The sequence below is a fragment of the Alosa alosa genome, chromosome 17 (assembly GCF_017589495.1).
Source record: "Alosa alosa isolate M-15738 ecotype Scorff River chromosome 17, AALO_Geno_1.1, whole genome shotgun sequence".
Classification (NCBI taxonomy): Eukaryota; Metazoa; Chordata; class Actinopteri; order Clupeiformes; family Clupeidae; genus Alosa; species Alosa alosa.
In genome coordinates, this window is record NC_063205.1 from 2,992,444 (window position 1) to 3,002,443 (window position 10,000).

At 44.6% G+C, this 10,000-nt stretch overlaps 1 protein-coding gene across 1 annotated transcript in view; it reads right to left on the reverse strand.

Annotated features, from left to right (window-relative positions):
- The window catches only part of cacna2d4a (calcium channel, voltage-dependent, alpha 2/delta subunit 4a), a 126,625-nt gene that overhangs the window by 105,753 nt on the left and 10,872 nt on the right, over nt 1–10,000 (reverse strand). The window lies entirely within an intron of this gene.

Below are 10,000 nucleotides of genomic sequence, written 5' to 3' on the forward strand. Positions count from 1 at the left end.
AGTTCAGAGCATGGGTTCAGAGCAAGGGTTTAGAGCATGGGTTTAGAGTTCAGAGTTCAGAGCATGGGTTCAGTGCATGGGTTTAGAGTTCAGAGTTCAGAGCATGGGTTCAGAGCGTGAGTTCAGAGTTCAGAGCGTGAGTTCAGAGTTCAGAGCGTGAGTTCAGAGTTCAGAGCATGAGTTCAGAGCGTGAGTTCAGAGTTCAGACCATAAAAGAGACAGAGACGTATGATTGACAGGCCAAAGATGGGCGAATTAAGTCTTGTGGAGGCTAATCGCTTCCTCTTCCTCCTGCTTGATCGTGTCTCCACGCGGTGTCCTCAGGGCTACTGTCCCCAACTCCCCGGTCTCTGGCCTCTCCGTTGCCATCTGGCTGACCTGTGCTTAGCGGCGCTCTGAGATGGTGTCACGGTGGAAGGCAGGATTAACCGAGTCAGGTAAGGGCGATTCAGCACCAAAACAGGTCAAACAGGTCACTAATGTTATGTCAAAGCGAGCAGTTAACCAATGAAATGGCCAGCACATAAAAGCTCTGCTTAACATTTGGGGTAATAAGGTGTGGGTGAACAGGGGCATTAAGACCGACGCCATTTCGATTTGAACCACTATACGTTTTAGGTTTACAACCACAGGATAAAAATCCACACTCTCAGATCTGTGCAAAAATATATTTATTCAAACTTTTGGTCAAAGACCTTCTTTAGGAATACTTAACAAAGTGAGAGTGAGTGCTATAACCACAAAAAGTGAACTTGAGGCAGGCAGGCTAACATTACACATCAAGATCCATAACAATGCTCCATAACAGTAAGCACAGATGTCACTATTGAATGTCTACACACACACACAAGATCCATAACAATGCTCCATAACAGTAAGCACAGATGTCACTATTGAATGTCTACACACACACACACACACACACAAGATCCATAACAATGCTCCATAACAGTAAGCACAGATGTCTACACACACGCACACTTACACACACACACAAGATCCATAACAATGCTCCCATATTAAATCATATTTCAATACAAAACACTGGCTCAAATCAACATGACATGGATCTATGGATGTTTATTACCATAAAAGTCTATGGTTCATAATTAACGCTATTTTTTAGCCAGCCAAGGTTCCTTTTTGAGCCAGTGTTGTTACTAACTATGAGCAAGTAGCATGCTAGCCATGGTGCTCTACTGTAAACAAAGGCTAATGTCTGGACTAGCCTTGCTATATGAGCTGCCACATTGTTTTATATTAGAGTACTGTTTTCTAGTTGTTTCTTGTTATTTTCCAGATTAGTTAGTGTTTTCTCATAGTTAGATCCAGGTCCTCAGGCTGCCTGTGAAAAGTATTACACCACTAAAACTAACTAACTAACTAAAACACCACACGGAATAGTCTACAACGTTGTGCAGGATGCTTTGTTTAGCCTACGTGTTAGCTTAGCCTAAATATTCCACTGGGCAAAAGACGGCTACAGTAACTCCTCATGCTAACACTGACCTAAGGCAACCCTGGACACTATGCTTGAGCCTCCCTCTCTTGATCTGGACATCGTTAACACTGAAGCAGAATTTAGCACAGCACAGATCAGCCTGATAATGGGGAAGCAAATTGTTTTGATTTGCACAGTGTGAAGCGCCGGGCATTATCACCTGTGTGTGTGTGTGTGTGGGTGACCTTAAGGTGCCAACTTAATCCTGAGCAAACATGCACTGATAAACACGCACACAGGAGAATGGCCACACACACGCTCTACATCTACACACACGCTCTACATCCTAATACCCATGCACATAATAGCCACACACACACACACACACAGATGTATACAAACACACACTTTCACAGTAGCCCAAACTAATCTTACTGTACTCCCCCTAAAATACAGTACATTAGTCACGTCAAGCTTCAGTCGACCTTAAAATAAAACCTTAAGTGGAGTAGTACAACACAGTAAGAGTATTAGAATGGATTAGTATTGTGGGCCTTCACAGTAGGAGTATATTATAATAGAGTAGTATTGTGGGGCTTCACAGGAGGAGTATATTTGAATTGAGTAGTAATGTAGAGCTTCAGTCCAGCATCACTAGAGTTCAGTAGTCGTGCTACTGATTGTCTTAGCAATGACAACAACAATTTTCAATGACAATGAAAAGCCATTTTCCTGCAATTATTCACTCTCTCTCTCTCTCTCTCTTTGTGTGTGTGTGTGTGTGTGTGTGTGTGTGTGTGTGTGTGTGTAAAAAACATGGAAATGGTCCTTGGAGCACAGTTGTAATCCTTTTACAAATGTCTAGAAAGGCTTGACACACACACACACACACACACACACACAGATGTATACACACAGCAGTGAGGGTTGACCGTCTATCTGTCTGTCACCCAAATGCATCTCTTTATGGGCCAAAAAGGCATGCTTCCGGTGGAGTGTGTGTGTGTGTGTGTCCAAATTTAGAGGCATGCTTCAGGAAGAGTGTAAGTGTGTGTGTGTGTGTCCAAATGTAGAGGCCTGCTCCAGGAAGAGTGTAAGCTGCAAGGTCGGCCCAGGATAATCCACTTTCACACACAAAGCCCGGGAGTAGCACGGACGCCACAGTCGGAGAAGGCAACACAACAGTCACACACACACACACACACACACACACACAGGCACCGGATTATGCCAGCCTTTGTTATTATATGAATGCCTCTAGAACACTATACTAACTATAGCTATGAAGCTAAAGCCAGAGTAGGCTAACAGAGAGAGAGGGGGATACACACAGTGGTGAGAGGAAGAAAGGACCAGACGGAGAAAGGGAGAGAGAGATAGAGAGAGAGAAAGGGAGGGAAAAGAGAGAGACAAGTTGATTTGCATCTACCCAGAGGGGAAGGATAGGGCACAGGAATTCAACTGGGTTTGGGTTCATTAGCATCTCCATGCGTTTGTCTAGCAGGGGGCTTCACCCAGTTGCTTTCCTCTGAGGCAGCTCAGTATTCACACCAGCAAACACACACTGATTGCAAACACAGCCACAAGAAACAATCAGATCAGCGTACTGTGAATGAAAGCATGTGTAAGTAAGTCACTTTGGTCAAGAAGTGTCTGCTAAATGTAATGTAATGTAATGTAATGTAATGTAAAAACCTGAGAGAGGAACTACAACTCAAGAGAGAAAAGAGAAACACAGACATAACCACACCAGGGACCAGTGAACAGAGGTGATCAGTGGTTAAGAATGTGGACTGAGTTGGTTGTTGTTGGTTGTTTTTAACTTGAGAAGTAAAAGCTGCTGGCATTAGTGTAAGAGAAGTTAGCGGATAGCCTTAGTGGCCTGCTGGCATTAGTGTAAGAGGAGTTAGCGGATAGCCTTAGTGGCCTGCTGGCATTAGTGTGAGAGAAGTTAGCGGATAGCCTTAGTGGCCTGCTGGCATTAGTATAAGAGAAGTTAGCGGATAGCCTTAGTGGCCTGCTGGCATTAGTGTAAGAGAAGTTAGCGGATAGCCTTAGTGGCCTGCTGGCATTAGTGTAAGAGAAGTTAGCGGATAGCCTTAGTGGCCTGCTGGCATTAGTATGAGAGGAGTTAGCGGATAGCCTTAGTGGCCTGCTGGCATTAGTGTAAGAGAAGTTAGCGGATAGCCTTAGTGGCCTGCTGGCATTAGTGTAAGAGAAGTTAGCGGATAGCCTTAGTGGCCTGCTGGCATTAGTGTAAGAGAAGTTAGCGGATAGCCTTAGTGGCCTGCTGGCATTATCATAGATATTAGAAAACGAGATCCCACATTGGGCTCCAGATCTACTGCCCTCTGGGAAGAGTCAAGTCGGCTTTTATTGTCAATTTCTTTACATGCACTGGTCATACAAAGAATTGAAATTTCGTTTCTTACTTTCCCATGCAGACATAGACATGCTTTAAATACAGACATAGACATACTATAGACATAGCCATAGACAATAAACATTAAATTAAAGTGCAAGACTGAAATATAGAACATGTATGTATCAAAATAGAAATATAGGACATATATATAAAAAAAATAGAGGTAGTTGTGTTGTATATTTATATAGTCTTAACAGTTACATGAAGTTTAAACTTGTGCTTGTGTGACCTGTATATTTACATTGATATGCAGTATGCAGTAATTTCAAGTATATCAGGCTTGATGTGAAGCAGCAACACGTTAGGCTGCGCAGTCACAGTGCAGTTCCACAGGGCGGTGTTGGGGGAGGGGGTTAGGGTAGACAGGATCCTAGTTTCCCTAGGTTCCTGGCTGGCTGGCTGGCTGGCTGGTGGGGGTCGGGGGTGGGGGGCTGTCAGTGATGGGAGAGTGGGTAGAGTGTTCAGCATCCTGATTGCTTGGTGGATGAAGCTACTTGCCAGTCTGGTGGTGCGGGGCGTGAGGAGGCTCCTGTACCCGCTTTCCAGAAGGGCAGGAGGCTGAACAGTTTGTGTGCAGGGTGGGTTGTATCCTTGACAATCATTAGTGCTTTGCTGGTGAGGCGGGTGGTGTAAATGTCCCAGGCAGGGGAGTGGTGCTCCAATGATCCTCTTAGCTGTGTTAACAGTGCGCTGGAGGGTCTTCCTGTTCTGATCTGTGCAGCTTCCGCCCCACACTGTGATGCTGCTGGAGGCGATGCTCTCGATGGTCCCTCTGTAGAATGTAGTCATGACAGGAGGCGTGGCACTTGCCTTCTTCAATTTGCTTAAGAAGCAGAGGCGCTGCTGGGCTTTCTTAGCCAGTGATGCTGTGTTGGTGGTCAGGAGGTGGATTAAGCTGATGTGCACCCCAGAAATTTTGTGCTGCTCACTCTCTCCACAGCATCTCCGTCGATGGACAGTGGTGGCAGTTGTTTGTGGCCTCTCTGAAAGTTGACAACAATCTCCTTGGTCTTGCTGACATTTAGCAGGAGGTTGTTGTCTTTGCACCATTTAGCCAGCAGGTCTACTTCTTCTCTGTAGTGAGCCTCATCGCCCTTGGTGATGAGGCCCACCAATGTTGTAATAGATCCATAAACTTCACCAGATGGTTGGAGCTGTGAGTGGTTGTACAGTCATGTGTTAGCAGTGTGAAGAGCGCAAGAAGTAGAGGTACAGAAGCCTGCGCTCCCGCACTACCAGACTCACCAACAGCTTCATACACCAAGCTGTAAGGATGCTGAACTCTCTCCCTCCTCTCCCCCTCCACCCTCAGCTACATAACATCCTGGACATTGGACCCCAATGGCCGCCTGCACTCTCCACTTGCACACTTGTACACTTTACAACTTGGTGTTGTTGTCCTGAAAACACAACACTTCTGCTGCTCTTACATAACTTGCACCACTATGCCACTTTCTTTATTACTTAGGTCAAACAGAACTACCCAAGCCTTTTATTGGCCTGACTTTGCACTAGTATTTTATTGACTGTCTATGCACAATTTCAACCAAATTTTACTGCTCTTATTTTTTCATTATTATATGTGCCCTCTTATTTACTTATTTACTTACTTTTTGTTTACTTGAATGTTATGTTTGTCTGTGGACTTAAATTGGTAAAAATATGTCTTGTCTTCACCATTGGGATAGTGAGAAACGTAATTTCGATCTCTTTGTATGTCTGGAACATGTGAAGAAATTGACAATAAAGCTGACTTTGACTTTGACTTTGACTTGAACTAGCGCCGCCATCTTGGTGAGGGCAACAATCAATGGAGGCCAATGGAGGAACATGTGACTCTGACTGGAAATCAGACAGGTGTCTCTGAGTGTCAGCAAGTGTTGCCCATAGACAGTAAGGTGTTTGCCTGCAGCAATATGGTGGCCGCGTTCTCATATGCCACCTAATAGAACTCGATGGACAATGCGGTATCTAGCTTTCTAGCTTTCTAATCTATGCACATTAGTATGAGAGGAGCTAGCGGTTAGCCTTAGCGGCCTGCTGGCAATAATATGAGAGGAGCTAGGGATTAGCCTTAGCGGCCTGCTGGCATTAATATGAGAGGAGCTAATATGAGAGGAGCTAGCGGTTAGCCTTAGCGGCCTGCTGGCATTAGTATGAGAGGAGCTAGCGGTTAGCCTTAGCGGCCTGCTGGCATTAATATGAGAGGAGCTAGAGGTTAGCCTTAGCAGCCTGCTGGCATTAATATGAGAAGAGCTAGGGGTTAGCCTTAGCGGCCTGCTGGCATTAGTATGAGAGGAGCTAGCGGTCAGCCTTGCTGGCATTAATATGAGAGGAGCTAGCGGTTAGCCTTAGCGTCCTACTGGCATTAATATGAGAGGAGCTAGCGGTTAGCCTTAGCGGCCTGCTGGCATTAATATGAGAGGAGCTAGCGGTCAGCCTTAGCGGCCTGCTGCCATTAATATGAGAGGGACAGTCTCCTGAGGCACCCGCTGTCAGAACCAGCAGGTATTAATAATTCTACTGTTCCGAGGTCAGCTTGTCTGTATGTGTATGAGTGTGTGTGTGTGTGCGTGTGTATAGATGTGTGTATTTTTCTGTGTGTATGTTTGTGTGTGTGTGTGTGAGTCTTTGTGTATTATTAATTCCATTGTTAGGAGGTCGCCGGGTGGTGGATTTCCTCGAGGATAATCCCAGACTCTAGGTGCGGCACTGCGAGCTTTAGGGAGTCCTGAAGTTAATGAGATCAACCTCCCTCTCATCCTCAAACGTCTAGGAAGAACTCACAGACTACCTGTTTTTAGACGGCTTGCGCGTGCACACACACACACGCACATACACACACACAAATATCAGGCTGATAAATGATTGATTGAGAATTTCCGGCCCTGATTTAAGGCCAACTAATGTCTTTTGCAATCAGATTGAAATGGATGATAAAAACACAAATGCTGTTTTGATGGGTATTGTTTGACAAAGAGCCCACGTCAAAGGTCAACAGACTGAACAAACAGATCATAAAATAACCTTCTAAACAAGCATGTGCCACCTGGGCACACACAGGGTGTGAGCTATGCAACACACACACACACACACACACACACACACACACACACATGCCATAAACCTTTATGACAGTTCCCCTATTCATTAAGCAACATGCAATAAACCTTTATGACAGTTCCCCTATTCATTAAGTAACATGCAATAAACCTTTATGAAAGTTTCCCCAATCGTTAATTAATATGCAATAAACTCCTTAACGGGAATCTCGGCTATACAGCTCCGTAGGAGTATAGTATAGTAAATGACTTCATGACAGGGAGCTCCGTAGATAAATGTCTTTATGACAGGCAGCTCCGTAGGTAGTTAACCCTTCTAAAACTGATAGTTCTGGTCCTTGATTGTGATTGGCTGAATCACGTTTGATGCCGTTGTAAAATCCAGCACAAACATACACCTTGACCGCATTCTGTTCTATATTACTGCGCTACAACAACTTGAAACAGAAGTTAAAGTAGCTGCGTCACCGATGTTAGCAGCAGCCATTCAGATAGAGGAAGAATGATAAATATCATAATGATGAATAATTATCTATGAATAAATCGTTACATTTTTCGTTGCTTTGCCTTTACTTTATGAAACGTTGCCAGGTATTTATAGCAACAGTTTTAGAAAAGCAATAAGCCACTCGCGTCGTGCCTAACAACGGCCCTTAGCTGTTGTAGAATCAGCGTAACCTACGGCCTCTCGGGGCTTATTGCTTAATTAAAGGTGCGGGTTTTGGAACATTCTAACATAAGATTCCATTCCGCAACAATTGAAGGTTCTAAGTAAGAGAATAAGAGAGAAAGAATGAGAGAGAATGAGAGAGAGAAAAAGAGAGAGAGAGAGAATGAGAAAATGAGAGAAAGAGAGCAATGGAGAGAGAGAATGAGAGAGGATAGAGAGATAGAGCAATGGAGAGAGAGAATGAGAGAAAGAGTGAGTGATGGAGAGAGAGAGAGAGAGATGGAGAGAGTGAGGGTGAATGGGAACTTCACTGCAGAAGGTTACACTGTAACTGTGATGTCCTCTGGAGGAATGGTGAACGGCTAACAGCTAAAGGCTAACGTTATCACTTCAATAAAGTAATTAGCGCACTCGGAGTGTGCGGCATCTCTCTCCTTCAACTAATTGCACTAACTAGTGTACCTCTCGTTCCAAATACACACACACACACACGGCGCTGACAGGGTAGTCAATGGAGCAGAATAACACGACAGGAGAAGGATTTACTCACTCTACACTGTAACACACCCACACACACACACACCCCCCCCACACCCCCCTCCCCCACACACACCTCACACACACACACACCCCCATACACACACACACACACCCCACACACACACCACCCCCACACACACACACACACACACCCCACACACCCCCCCCACACACACCCCACCACACACACACACCCCCCCACACACCACACACCCCCACACACACACACACACACCCCACACACACCCCCCACACACACACCCCCCACACACACCCCACACACACACCCCCTCCACACACACACACAGTCCCCTCCCGGTTCTCGGGATCCATCATGATGTCTGAATGTACAGAATTTAATCCCTCTGTTTCCCTGTGGGCTTATTCACACAATTAGTACACTAGATACACACACACACACACACACACACACACACACACACACACACACACACATATATGATGAGTATGTGGATTGTTTTACACACACACACACACACACACACACACACACACACTGCCTAGCCCATGGATATACACATCCTGATTGATTTAGGGTCCAACCATGGGGACTGTGCTGTGTGCTGGATAGCACGAGTACAAACACACACACACATACACACGTCCACTAAAAAATCTGGCCCAGGCAGGGTATTTATGTACCTAACCCCTGTGTTTAGTGTGACATTAGTATTATTATTACTATTAATGTTATTATTATTATTATTATTATTATTATTATTATTATTGTTGTTGTTATTATTATTATTATTATTATTATTATTGTTTTATTAAAAGTGCTCTAAGCAATGTTACGTGGTTTCTAAGCTAAAACATTTTTACACTGTAAAGAAACGCAGTCTCTGTGGACAGCCCAGACTCCAAAAACGGCAACAAAAACAACTGGGTCCAGCCTGGACCATAAAAACATAACAAACTGTTCCAGCCAATCACCAACGAGATGTGCATTCAGGAGAGTTTCAGTTGGACGGGCAAGAGGGGGAGGGAGGGGCGAACTAGCTCATTGTTTTGTTTGAACGTCAACAGAAGTGACGTCACCCAACATCGCTCACTGCGCCTTTAATTGCTACCAGTGAGACCTCTGAACTCAGACATTAGGGCGTGGCTTACCTTTCCTTACGTGTGGTGCAGATGTGTGTGTGTGTGTGTCATCATACTATAGATAAATAATATTATTGTGTGGTGTAGTGTACTATAGATGTGTATGTGTGTGTGGTGTAGTGTAATAGATGTCTGTGTGTGTGTGTGTAGATATTATTAGTGTGCTACTAATAGATGTGTGTGTATTGTGGTGTAGTGCACACTGTAAATGTGTGTGTTTTGTGTGGTGTAGTGTACTGTAGATGTGTGTTTTTATTATTGGTGTAGTGTAAAACTGTAGATGTGTGTGTATTGTGTGTGGTGTAGTGTACTGTAGATGTGTGTGTGTGTGTGTGGTGTAGTGTATTGCTGTAGATGTGTGTGTTATTGTGGTGTAGTGCACTGTAAATGTGTGTGTGTGTGTGGTGTAGTGTGTGTGTGTGGTGTAGTGCACTGTATTGTGTGTGTGGTGTAGTGTACTGTAAATGTATTGTGTTGTGGTGTAGTGCACTGTAGATGTGTGTGTGTGTGTGTGTGGTGTAGTGTACTGTAGATGTGTGTGTGTGTGGTGTAGTGCACTGTAAATGTGTGTGTGTGTGGTGTAGTGTACTGTATATGTGTGTGTTTGTGTGGTGTAGTGTACTGTAGATGTGTGTGTGTGTGTGGTGTAGTGTACTGTAGATGTGTGTGTGTGTGTGGTGTAGTGTACTGTAGATGTGTGTGTGTGTGGTGTAGTGCACTGTAAATGTGTGTGTGTGTGG